The sequence below is a fragment of the Callithrix jacchus genome, chromosome 5, assembly GCF_049354715.1.
Source record: "Callithrix jacchus isolate 240 chromosome 5, calJac240_pri, whole genome shotgun sequence".
Classification (NCBI taxonomy): domain Eukaryota; kingdom Metazoa; phylum Chordata; class Mammalia; order Primates; family Cebidae; genus Callithrix; species Callithrix jacchus.
Window position 1 is genome coordinate 26294601 of NC_133506.1, and position 13691 is coordinate 26308291.

The window sequence follows — 13691 nt, forward strand, 5'->3', positions numbered from 1 at the left end:
TTATACAGGGAGAAAAGCACTCCTTCCTGTTGGCACAGAGAGCAATGTTAGATTCGCTATGTTTGTACTCTCCTAGACTGGGTAAAACCAGTAGGGCTTGCTACTCACAAAACTTCCTCTTTGTAAAATGTATACAAACTTGCTATGTATCCGTGATAGAAACTTTTAAATCTCAGCACATCATAATTAATTGATTACGGAGACAGAACTTCTCAAGCAGACTCTGTAAGCATGTGCACCTGGGGTACATTGGCCTTGGGTTCATGTTAGTCTCTCTGAGTCTGTTTCTTCATCTTTCATATGAGAATGTTTAATCTCAATTCTTGTGTGTGGCTGCGGAGATAATGTTGATGGGAGGATTAAATTACAAAGGGACTAAAAAGTGCTTTTCCTGGTACCTCATACATAGTAAAAGTCCACACATGGTAGTTCTTGAAGTAGCGTGTTTTAGTAAATAAAATGATGGACTTATTATGAGCTCAAAACAAGCTCATATCTGCCATGTGTCTTGGAGAGAGTCTCCATTTATGTCTTGGAAACCCTGTTGTAGCGGTTAGCTACAGCTGTGTGACACACTGCCCTAAAGCATGTTTTTTTTTTTAACACTAAGCATTTACTGTGGCTCATAAATCCATAGGTCAGCTGGGCAGCTGTGTTGCTCTCGGCCGGGCTCAGCTTGTCTTTGCTGAGCTTGTTCATGCATCTTCTGTGATTATCTGGTGGTCAGCTTGGGGCCGGCTGGATTAAGATAGTCTTGCATGCCTTGCAGTTTGCTGGCTTTTGGCTGGCACTTGCCTCTCATCACTCAGTAGCCAGCTGAGACTTGTGCACAGGGTGGTGGCAGGGGCATGGAAGTCCATGACGCCTCTTGATGGTGACGCTGGAAAATGGCACAGCATCACTCCGTTCGATTATCTCGCCCAAATCAAGTCACAGAGATGGCCCAGATTCAGGGATAGAGGCACCACAGGATGGGAGGGGAAAAATCCAATTGCAAAGGGCATGGATACAGGAATGAATGAAGAAATGGGGGAAAATGTACTTATCTATCACACTGGCGCCTTCACCAAGATGATAAAAAATAAATGTAGAAATCACAGACACTGTATGCCTTTTAGTCATAAGAAATGTTAAAGTCAAGTATCCACATATTTTTAGCTACAGCTTTTGAGTCTCATAAAGAAGACAATGAATGTACACTCTTTACCTTTAACAGAAAGAAGCTATGAAATAAAGCTTTTCATTAGGAGGTTTTGCATGACAAACCCAAGCTCTCCCCTGCCCTGTCACTTTTGCACAGGCTTTGGTCAGCAGAGCCCCTGATGTGGCAGAATGTCATTTGGGTCCTGTCCCCTGGGTTTGTCTCTCGTGTGACAGGGTCAGCAAACTTCGGGGCCTTGTGGCTGATTGCATATCGATTTCTACCTCTGACATTCTCACAAGTTCCACAGCCCTTGGATTCATTTATGAAGGAGCCCTCAAGTCCTTCACTTCTCAGATGTGCAGAGCTCCCTGAAGCTGTATCTGCAGAATGCCGCTGAGGCCACTTGAGAAGTGAGAATCGTGTCTGCTCAGCGCATTGTCTTGGCCTCTGGGATCAAGGCCTCCTCGCCAGCTTGTCCGTATGATCTCAATGCCTGTCCTATTTCAGCCAGTTATTTGGATGAACTGTTGAGATATATGAGACATTTAAGAGCTTGGCTCTGGGCCAGGCACAGTGGCTCACGCCTGTAATCACTTTGGAAGGCTAAGGCAGGCAGACCACAGGGTCAAGAGATCGAGACCATCCTGGCCAACATGGTAAAACCTCATCTCTACTAAAAGTACAAAAATTAGCCAGGTGTGGTAGTGCATACCTATGGTCCCAGCTTTTCAGGAGGCTGAGGCAGGAGAATTGCTTGAACCTGGGTGATGGAGGTTGCAGTGAACCAAGATGGTGCCAGTGCCCTCCAGCCTGGTGACAGAGTGAGGCTTCACCTCAAAAAAAAAAAAAAAAAAAGAGCTTGGCTCTGGAGTCAAGTGGATCATGAGAAAACCTGGCTCCTTCACATGCAGGTGTGACCTTGGGCAAGATGCTGACCTCAAGGAACTTCAGGTTTTACAACAATAAAATGGGAGTAATAACAGTGGTTATAACATAGGGCTGTGAAGATTGCCTGGACTTGAGAAGTGCCTTACTTGTGTGTATGGAATAAGCACTCACTCAATGATAGCAATTATTTTATCATGATTATTTGTATGACTCTGACCTCACCATATATGACCAGTATTGCCTCTTCAAAGGAGTCTCCATCACCTTTTTTAGGCTTGGAAGGCTCAGTTTTAACATATCCATGGGTTGCCACAGAGATGTCATTTTTGATTCACACAGGGAATCAAAAATTCCAAAGGGATAGCTACATTTCCAAAAGGGATAGCTACTCCTCGGCAAAGGGACACCGCCAAGCTTCGGAAGAGCTGTGAACTTGCTGAGTCATGGAGAAGCATTCTTGGACACAGCTCCTAACAAGCCTGACTCTGTTTGTGATTAATCTGAATGCTTCCAGAGCTTCCTCTTCTGCCCTCCCTGTTGTAATTCCATGGGGAGTTCACTGGGCTGGAGCTGCAGTTCAGATAATTACGTTTAGTCCCCATTCTTACCACGTGGGTTACGTTTGAGCGGAGGGCAGTTATTTTTTGCCTCCAGGTATCTGGGTTTTTTTTTCCCTTGTGCAGCATCTGTGGGTGTTTGTACCACAGAAAGAAGCACATAAATACATGCACTTGGTGAAGAATTCCTAAGAATGTTAATTCCTAAGCTATCACTCAGTCTATATAACCATTTATAAGAACGAAAAATGTCATTTCACTTATTTAGCTGTTCAAGAATTCTAGTATTTCTCATTTGATGAGGAAAAGTAGAAGAAACAACTCCAGGAAAACTAAGCTCAAAGTATGACAGTGTTAGAAGAAACAGAAATTGTTACGTAAATATTGGAGTTGCGTTTCACGTTGCCTCCCATGCGGTGTTTTAGAGAGATCCCACCCTCATCTAGCTGCTGGGTAGAAGTGTGTTCTTAACCCAGAGCTTCAAAGTTTGCCAACACTTGGAGGCTGAGGGCCAGAAACCAACAGGAGATGGGGTACCAGGGTAAGCTGGAGACCACCCTCGTCAGATGCATGTGGACACCGCTCCGAGCCAGTAATATTTTATTAAGCATGTTTGATAAATCAGGCTTAACCAACAGCACATTGGGTAGAGGGAAGAGGGGAGGAAGGCATAGGAATTCTAGAAGGAAACTGAGTGAGTTCCATATAACCTGCAAAAGAGTTCCTTGTGGCAGTTTGCGAAACAAGAGACATTTGATGAAGTGACATTCTAACCAGGACCATGCACCTCGGCAGCTTGTCTCACACTTGGAGCATGTGGGAGACCCAAGGCGTAGGCTCAGGTCTTCAGGTTTTGGTTGGTGCTATGGATTGAATTGTGTCTCTTGCAAAAAAATACGTTGGCGTCTTAGTCCTAACCCCCAGTAACTCATAATGTGACCTTACTTGGAGATAGGATTTTTACAGAGGTAATGAAGTTAAAATGAGTTTATTAGTATCATACTGATTCAACGCATGCCAGGTATCCTGACAAAAAGGGGACATTTGCACACAGACATGCACAGAGGGAGAACTCCATGTCAAGATAAAGGCAGATGTTGGGAGGCTGTGTCTGCAAGACGAGGAACACCAAAGCTTAGCAGCAACCCATCAGAAGCTGGAGAGAGGCATGAAAAAATTCTCCCTCACAGCCTCAGAAGGGACCAGCTCTGCCGACACCTTCATCAAGGACTTCGAGCCTCCAGAACTGTCAGATAATACATTTCCATGATTTAAGCCACTCAGTCTGTGGTAGCTTTTGACAGCCTCCCTAGGAAACGAATACATATGGTGTGATAAAAGGCACAGGTGTTCTCACTGCATCACCCCGCTTTCCCGTTTCCATCATCCCCACAACCTGTGCAGGGAGGAAGAGTGAGATGGACAAAGGCCAGTGACAGGATTTGGGGACCAGGCATTCCTAGGTCCTCCAATATGAGGCTGGAAACCACTTGGCAACTTAGGTTCCTGTATTTCAAATAAACATCCAGAAATAACGTAAGGAGCTCAGATTTCTGCCTCTTATCTTGGCATCTAGTTTTTCTGTTTATAACAAAAATGGTAATATGAAAAGTACAGTTGTATGATGTGATTTGTTGAGGGAGCGACACAGTTGCACAGGGTAATTTATGTGCAGAACACATGTAATCCCCACCAGCACAGAATTAAGGGGGTCTCATCAGGCCCCTTTTGTGAAGCAACTGACTTGTGCAGGAGGCAGTGACTTGTACAAGGTTAATGGTAGAATCAGAGTTCAAGTTCAGGACTCTTGACTTGCTTGCATGTAAGCTCTTCCCTCCTACCTGCAGGATGAGTGCACCAAGGCCTGGCTTGGATGGCACAGAGAGTTCTGAAGGTATAAATGCCTGAACCACCCCCAGAAGGGATGTGCTAATTGGTCTGGGATGTGGTCTGGTATAGGGAGTTTTTGGGTCTTCCAGGTTGAGACCCACCACAGAAGGCAAACCAGCAAAGGATTTTAGGTTAACAGCAGCCTGGAAAGATTAGCTTATTCAGAAGTTCTCAGAGGCTTGTGACAATCCCTGGTGAAGTTGTTCCTAAAATGCAGATTCCTGGGCTCTGCCCAGGTATACCAGATCAGAATATCCAGGAGTGGAGTCAAGGAACCTGTATTTTACAAAAGGCTCGAAGATCATCATCTGAGGATCATGTAGGTTTGGGAAATGGAGCTAGTCCATCCACTGTGCTTGTGGGGTGTGTTCTGGAGGGATTCTAGGCAGGAAAGCAGCCTGTTAACTTCACTTAAAGCCTGTGCTGTAACACCTTACCCGGGAAATATGGTCATCTGCTTACCTCAAAGATTCAAGGGGTAAATATATTCTCACACTAGGAAGGGCCCAGGACTTAAAGACAGAGTAAACACTTCTTCATTCAGCAATTGGGTACAACTACCAGCCACCCAAGAATCCTAATTGGAATTAAACAGAGACTTGCAGACGTCTAGCAGTTTGCCATTCCACAGACCCACAGAATATAGCCTTTTTGATATCATCTGTCTGAGTTCTTCATTTTGCAAATGAAGAAGTTGAAGCCAGTGAAGGTATGGCCATCTAATCTCTGTGATTGGTAGGTCTAAGATGCCCTCTGCAATGGGTAGCTCCTAGTGCCAGCTGCTGTGTCCTTGTCATTGTCTCTCTGTGTTTCTGACCTGGGACTCATCTGGCTGCAATTCACTGGCCACAAGTGTAGATATAATATCTACTATTGGAGTATTTTTGAAGAGTAAATAAGATAGTGAGCATTAAAAACACTTTAACACTTTATAAAATATTAGTCGTAGTTATTGTTGAAATATCAGTTTGCGTTAGGTTGATATAGAAATTAAGTTGGGGCACTTTGGTTTGTACCTGTAAGAAAAGTCATGTAACAATTTTGTTTGCGAATCTGGTTGCCTTTTGCCAGCCTTTAAAAAAATTTCCTAATGCAATGCCCTATACAGTGAGTTAAGCTGATTAGCTCTCTGTTCTCCTGGAGCTTAAAGCCAAGACCAGAAAATGTTGGCAGTGACAAAGATGACTGGGCCATTGGCCAGAGTGGGTCCATTAATGAATCCATCTTCATGTCTTGCCCAAGCACTGTGGGAAATTGGAGCAGAGCCATGGGACCTGTGTTCTGCCAGTGTCCCAAAAATCAGGTCCTAGGCATTCATCATGGCAAATTTCTGCTGAGTTGGCCATGTTAATCTTTGGATAGATCAGACCAAATTGAATTTAAGATCATATTCAATTATATAGCAATCATAGATTGAAATATAGGGAACTCATTATAAATTAGGTTGTTCAATATTGAAGGACATGGGAATGTATTTGTGACAACTGTTTTAGGTGAAAAAGCAGGTTGCAACATAGAAATGTATGTACCAAATGTTGAGAATGAGTTTCTAGTAGCAGAAGGAAGGACTTTTTCTTTTCATCTTTGTATCTCTTGGCATTTTTTAAAGAAATGCTAATTCTGTGAGCTGAAGATGGCTCTATGGAAGAGATAACGTTGGAGGTGTGCCTTGATGGATGCGTAAGAGTTTGGAAAGGCAGAACCATCATCCAGAGGAATGGGAGTAGCATTTATGGAGGTGTGGAGTAGTGAAAGCCCATCATTTGTTCTGGAACTGTCTGGCTGTTACAGCTGGATCACATTCAGATGGTTGACTGGTTATCAAGTCAGTGTGACACTGAGATCCAGAGCATATGCTTGACCCACACAGCCTAAGTTTGAGTCTTGGTTTTCCCATTCCAGTTGTCTGACCCTGGGCAAGTCAGTTCACCTCACCTACTCTCTGTGCTTTTGTCTGTAATATGTGGATAACAATAGGACCTAGGTATGGGGGAAGGTTAAATGAGTTAACACATGTGAAGTAATTAGAACCCTCATCTGGATCATAGTGAGCGCTTAGCAAATGCTAACAGTGGTATAATTTAGTCTATCATATCTCATCATTATGGCAGATATTGTTTTGCGCCCAGTAGAAATGTACAGCCTTACTTCTCTGAGAGTTGAAAGAGAAAAAAATGGTGAGTTGGTGAATTAAAAGTAATACTTCACAGAGGACAGGGGCTCTGTGAGGTTGTTTGGAATTGTACAGACAGAAGGAAGACTGGAGAGAATTGCCATGGAAGGGTGGGGCCAAGTGAGAGCAATTCTGCTGAGCTCAAGAGTTAAAGCCAGTTTTAGTTGAAACAGAAGGAGGGACTGGCAAGTGGGGAAATAACGTTGGATGCATTCGATGAAGCCAGATTGTGGAGGGCCTTATGGACCAGTTCGGGGGGTGTCTCACTAATGAAAAGGAGAAGGGGATTAGGACATAATTTTTACAGGTGATGTATGCTTGGTGGAAATGTTTACTCATAAAGAGGCTGGCCTCAACGTGTTTCCTAAAGCCACTGGGTGATATTCCCTGTGGACCTCACCTGTAGCCAGTACTGATCTGGAGTATTTCAGACCTCCATCTTACCACAACCATAGTCATAGGCCCTGGTTTCTGCAACTTGAAAGAACCATGGTAGACTTTTCTTCTGAGCATTGGTTTCTGGTTTGGGGAAAGCAGATAAGTATCTGTGAACACCTCCTCCTTCGGTGAATAAAGAGAACAACGGTGGATGATGAAGAGAGCAGTGAATATGCTCAGGCCACAAGTGTATTGGTAATTCATTTTTAAAAACGTGTTTGCCTTCTTACCTTCCTTAATGTTTTACTACCACATTTTTTTAAGACAGTGTTAAAAAATAAAATTTCTTTTCTTTTTTTTTCATTTTCTCTTTTTTATTGCATTTTCGGCTTTGGGGTACATGTGAAGAACATGCAAGATAGTTGCATAGGTACACACATGTCTGTGTGATTTGTTGCCTTCCTTCCCATCACCTATATCTGGCATTTCTCCCCATGCTATCTCTCCCCAACTTCCCACTCCCTGCTGTCCCTCCCCTATCCCCCCCAGCAGACCCCAGTGTGTGATGCTCCCCTCCCTGTGTCCATGTGTTCTCATTGTTCAACACCCACCTATGAGTGAGAACATGCAGTGTTTGATTTTCTGTTCTTGTGTCAGTTTGCTGAGAATGATGGTTTCCAGGTTCATCCATGTCCCTACAAAGGACACGAACTCATCATTTTTTATGGCTGCATAATATTCCATGGTGTATATGTGCCACATTTTCCCTGTCCAGTCTATCATGATGGGCATTTGGGTTGGTTCCAGGTCTTTACTATTATAAACAGTGCTGCAACGAACATTTGTGTGCATGTGTCCTCATAGTAGAATGATTTATAATCCTTTGTATATATACTCAGTAATGGGACTGCTGGGTCAAGTGAAATTTCTATTTCTAGGTCCTTGAGGAATCACCACACTGTCTTCCCCATTATTTTTGAAGTTTAATAATACAGTTGAGATATAGGACAAGCTGATTTTCCAGTAGATATGATACTCTAATTGCAAGCATTCTGGATCCTAACCTTTACACTTATAAATAGGTGAAACCATAACTGCATATGTACATGGTTTAGTCTTGGGCTCAGATTCCCAAAGAAAAGACTCTGAGAATAGCATTTAAATTCAGTAGTTTATTTAGTAGGTAGTCCCAAAAGGCACTGGTAGGGGAGTGGGAAGTGAGACAGGCAAGGGCAGGAAGCCAAAAAAGATGTGATAATAAGTAAGTGACTTCTGTGGACAATGGGGGTCCATTGGGAGGCAGGGAGGACTGGGACCCCCAGTGACACGGCAGGCAGGGAGGACTGGGACCCTGCAAACAGTATACCACAGGTTTGTCTCCCAAAATAGGTGAGATTACTGTGGAGCATTTATTTACCGACTCCTGTCTGCTATTGACTGAGGGTTGCTTCTGGAGAAATTAACTCCCTGGCACTACTGGCTTCTCCACATAATGGGTGGAGCCTAATCTGTGGCCAGAGAAAGCTCTCAGACAAGGAAGACTGAATGCCAAAGGAAAACAGGTAGAGCACCTGCTACTCCACATCACATGGAGGGTTTAACAGTGAAAGCAATGGTGAGAAACTAGATATTTTCCCCCTAAGATCAGAAATAAGACAAGGATGTCCATTCTCACCATTCCTATTTGACATCATACTGGAAGCCCTAGACAATACAGTCAGACCAGAAAATGAAAGAAAAGACACACTGATTTGGGAGAAAGAAACAACCTGGTTTTGTTCACAGATGACATGATTGCCTGTAGAACATCTCAAAGAATCGATAAAATCTCCTGGAACTAATAAGTGATTGTAACAAGGTTGCAGGATACAAAGACACAAGAGTCAGTTGTTTTCCTATATGCCAGGAATGCAGAATTGGAAGAATATAATTCTAACAAAATATATACAAGATTGATATAAAAAACTGCAAAACTCTGATGAAAGAAATCAAAAAAGAACTAAATGGATATTTCATGTTTTGAGTAGATGACTCAAAGTTCTTCCAACTTGTTCTATATTTTCAACGCAATTGTAATAAAAATCTCAGCAATTTATGTTGTGTATATCCACAAAGTGATTCTGAAGTTTACATTGGAAGGCAAAAGTCCCAGAATAACCAAACTAATACTGAAGAAGAACAAAATCAGAGGACTGACACTATGAGACTTCAAAACTCACTGTAGAACTGCAGTAATTAAGACAGTGTGGTATTGGTAAAAGAAGGACTAATATCCAGAATCTACAAAGAACTCAAACAAATTAGCAAGAAAAAAAAAACCAAAAAATTCCATCAAAAAGTGGTATAAGAACATGAATAGACAGTTCTCAAAAGAAGATATCCAAATGGCCAACAAGCATTTGGAAAAATGCTCAACATCACTAATGATCAGGGAAATGCAAATCAAAACCACAACGCAATACCACCTCACTCCTGCAAGAATGACCATAATAGAAAATCAAAGAATAGTAGATGTTGGCGTGGATGTGGTGAAAAGGGAACACTTTGACACTGTTGGTGGGAAGGTAAACTAGTACAACTGCTACGGAAAACAGTGTGGAGATCCCTTAAAGAGCTAAAAGTAGATCTATCATTTTATCCAGCAATCCCACTACTAGGTATCTACACAGAGGAAGTCATTATCTACGAAAAAGATACTTGCACATGCATGTTTATAGCAGCACAATTTGCAGTTGCAAAAATATGGACCCAGCCCAAATGCCCATCAATCAATGAGTGGATACAGAAAATGTGATATATATATAATGTGTGAGATATATACATAAATATACAGATATATAGATAGATATAAATGTGATATATATGTGATATATATGATATATATATGTAAATGTGATATATATATATGATATTAAATAATGGCATAATGGCATTTGCTGAAACCTGTATGGAATTAGAGACTCTGATTGTAAGTGAAGTGGCTCAGGAATGGAAAACCAAACATTGTTATGTTCTCACTCATATGTGGGGCTTAAGCTATCAGGATGCAAAGACATAATAATGATACACTGGACTTTGGGAACTCAGGGGAAAGGGTGGGGATTGTCTAGTGATAAAAGACTACACGTTGGGTATGGTATACACTGCTCGAGTGATGGGTGCACCAAAATCTCAGAAATCTCCAATAGAGAACTTACGTAACCAAACACTGCCTGATCCCTGAAGCCTATTGAAATTAAAAAAATTAATAAAAAAAGAAAAAATAAAAGTATAATTATATAAAGATCACTGTTTAAACACGCATACAGAAAAAGAGTAGACAAATAGGTTAATGGAACCAAATAGCCCCAAATTTGGAAGCAACTAAGATGGACTTCAACAGACGTATACATAAACTATGGTACAGATATACAATGGAATGTCATTCAGTGATATGAAGAAATGAGCCATCAAGCAACAAAAAGGCATTTAGGAACTTTTAATACAGATTGCTCAGCAAAATAAGCCAATCTGAAGGGGCTCTATACTGTGTGATTCCAACTGTGTGACATTTTGGAAAAGGTAGAACCGTAAAGACAGTAGGAAGAAAAGTAGCTGCTTGGGGCTCCAGGGGGAGGGACGAAGGAGGGATAACTAGGTGGAGTGTAGAGGATTTTTAAGGTGGCAAAATTATTATCTTATGATACTGTAATGATGGATACATGACATTATGTATTTGTCAAAACTCATAAAATGTAGAACATCAAAAGTGGACTAACCAATATTGATACATTATTATTAACTGAGGTGCACAGGTAATGGGAGCTACATTTGGAACAATGTGCTGTGAACCTCAGTTAATAATAATATATCAATATTGGTTAATCAGTTATTACAAATGTGTCTCACCAATGCAGGAGGTTAATAATAGTGGAAACTGGGGCTGGGGAAGCATTTGGGAACTCTGTACATTCTGTCCAGTTTTTCCCAAAATGACTCTAAACTTTTTAAGACCTTATTTTAAGGTCTATTGACAAATGGAAAACCAAAAAAATTATGTAGATTGGAGTTTTAAAAATCAGTATCTGTGAATATTAACTTACAAAATAAATTAGAACAGAATTCGTGATTTACTTTTAGGAAAAAAAAGGAGTTCGGTTTGAAAGACGAAAGGGCGACATTATAGAAATGGAAAACACTATGTTTGAGGTCGGGCATGGTATAGCAGAAGGCCACTGTTCAAGGGTCGGTCACTCTGTTTGAGTCCCCTCTGGCCTGTTTCTGAGAAATACTGAGACTTCAAATAAGTTACAACTAAGCTTCAGAGTCCACATCTGCAAAGTGAGGATGGGGAGACCTACTTGATGGGGTTGTTGTGAAGGTGAAGAGAGAGGAAGTGTGTCAAAGCAATGAGACAACCCCCCAGCACGTGGAGCTCAGTGCCTCGCCTGCTTCCAAACCTTTCCTGGTGCTGACCTGAATGTTTCTCTCTGATTCAATCAACAGTTGCGCCATTTTTGGCTGGTGTTCTGTGGCTGGGCTGCCAGCCGAAGACAGGCAGTTCCCCAAGCAGGTCACAACAAGATGGCAATTGACCTTGCTCTCCCAGGACATCTGTTCGGGTTCTGCTAGAAGCCAAGGGCTCCCCGATGTGGGGTTTCAGTTTCACACTGCAGCACTCTGAACATTCTTTATGGGCTGGCAAAAGGCGTTTCACGCTTCAGATGGGCCCCAGGAGCATGTTTTGCTTTCTTCAAGGAGAATTGAGAATTCTCAGATGATTGGAAGGTTCTGTACTCTCATTTTAGCACCTCCAATAGAGTCCCCCACATGTGGCAAACCTAGTCATAGCTGGAGGTCCATTGTCAGTTGGTAACCGGCAGTGAACTGTCACTGAATCACAGTCTGGGTATCTGGCATTCCCGTCATCACAGAAGGTTCTGTTGGACAGAGCATCTAAAGCATCTTCAGCCTCTCTCCCTAGCCACCCGGTTTATCTCCTTGCATTCCTCCTCACTATTTGTGCCGGCCCCACCCCGTTTCAGCCCCCAATGCCTTTTAGCATCCTGACAGAGTGAGAGAAGTTGTCTTTTAGCAGCTCTAGCATCATGTATCTCCAGCCTCTCAAATGGCAGAAGCACTCCTCTGCTTGGTACTTAAGACCTCACCAGGGCCCTGACCGCCTGTGTCAGCTACGGTCTCCATCCTTCAGGATGTGCCCAGGAGTTCATGGGGTGCACACACAGACTGCTTGCTGTTTCTTGTGTAAGCTTATCAGTCTGTGCTAGGTCTGTTTCACAATCCATTCTTCATCTGCCCTGGTCAGACTCTTCTCCATTTGTATCATGCTTCTTACATATCACCAGAGACCATTTCTTCCTCAAGTAAATAGCCCTACACTTTAGGTTTCCCTTCCACCTGAAACCCAGCACATCCTGTTTCATATGCAGTTTGTCTGTCTGCAACCCCTACCCTGGCTCCGAGCCTTCTTTTGTGTAGGCTAGCCCAGTGCCTTGCCAAGCAATACATACTTGGTAAATTGTAAGATTCTTCTTTCAAGACACCATTACCAAATTTGTTCTCGAAGGCGTTCTTTCCTAAACTCCCATAGGAACAAGCCAGCATACTTACACTGACTCCATATTGAGAGACTATAGAATCGCTCCCTCAAGAAATCCTCTCTCCTTGTCTCTGTGCCTCTAGACTAACATTCAGCCACACTGGCCGAGTATCCCCTTCTGAGAGACTAGGAGGATTGGGCTGTGTATCAGACACTGCCCACAACTAGTTTTATCTTTCGGCCTTACTACTTAAATATGTATTACACAAGCCTCCCATTGCCTGAACCTGAATCTCTTTGCCTGAGGGTTTTGGGAGATTCTCCAGTCCCTAAGAGAACCACACCATCTGCCCCTCGAGGCAGACCAGATGTTCCAGGAGCATGAAGACCCCTGGGAAAAGTCCACAGCCCGGAACTGCTGAGTCAATGTGTAAAGATCCCAGTGCCCTTGCCTGTTCAGTGGGATGGCTCTGAGGTGCATGCTTTGTGTGGTTTTCTGGAGGCCCCCAGCAGGATGAAGCTTCAGCTGCCCACAGCAGTAACTGGCTTGATAAATTACTTTCCTGATTCTTGCTGGCTCCCCTCTTCCCTATCCCCTTCTCACAAGAAACTACTTGCCATATATCTTTGTCTTAAGTTCTACTTCTGGGGAACTCAAATTCAGATTGAATGACTCTCAAGTCATCCTCCTTTTCAACTCACTGGCTGCTCTGGCTTTTGTCATCCTTTGATTTTCTCTGGTTGGTGTTTTGCCTACACAGGTTACCACTGCGTGGCATATGTTCCTAAGCTTCAGCTGAAGTTATTATCTCACTCATGTCACTAATTCTTGTATATGGCATGTCCAGCCAGGGACCCAGCTGGGTGAGGAGCAAACCTCCAGAGCACGGGCACCATTGGAGGCCTCCGGGAGTTCTGGAGAAGATGATGCACAGAAGCTCTTAGCTGCAGTAGTTCTACCTACGCCAGGGATCACTGAGAGTTACGCACTCTGCAATTTATAAGGACTGAGTTCATAGCTAGGGAGTTTATATATGAATAATGGGAAATAACTTTTTAATGTGATATTTCATTTTGTTCTGTAGTTGGTAAAAAGAGCACTTTATTAAAATAGAATTTGGT

The 13691-nt window shown here is 42.7% G+C and overlaps 1 protein-coding gene across 1 annotated transcript in view; it reads left to right on the plus strand.

Annotated features, from left to right (window-relative positions):
* SLC24A3 (solute carrier family 24 member 3) overlaps nt 1-13691 on the plus strand; it is a 518474-nt gene that overhangs the window by 126481 nt on the left and 378302 nt on the right. The gene's annotated exons all lie outside the window — the stretch shown is intronic.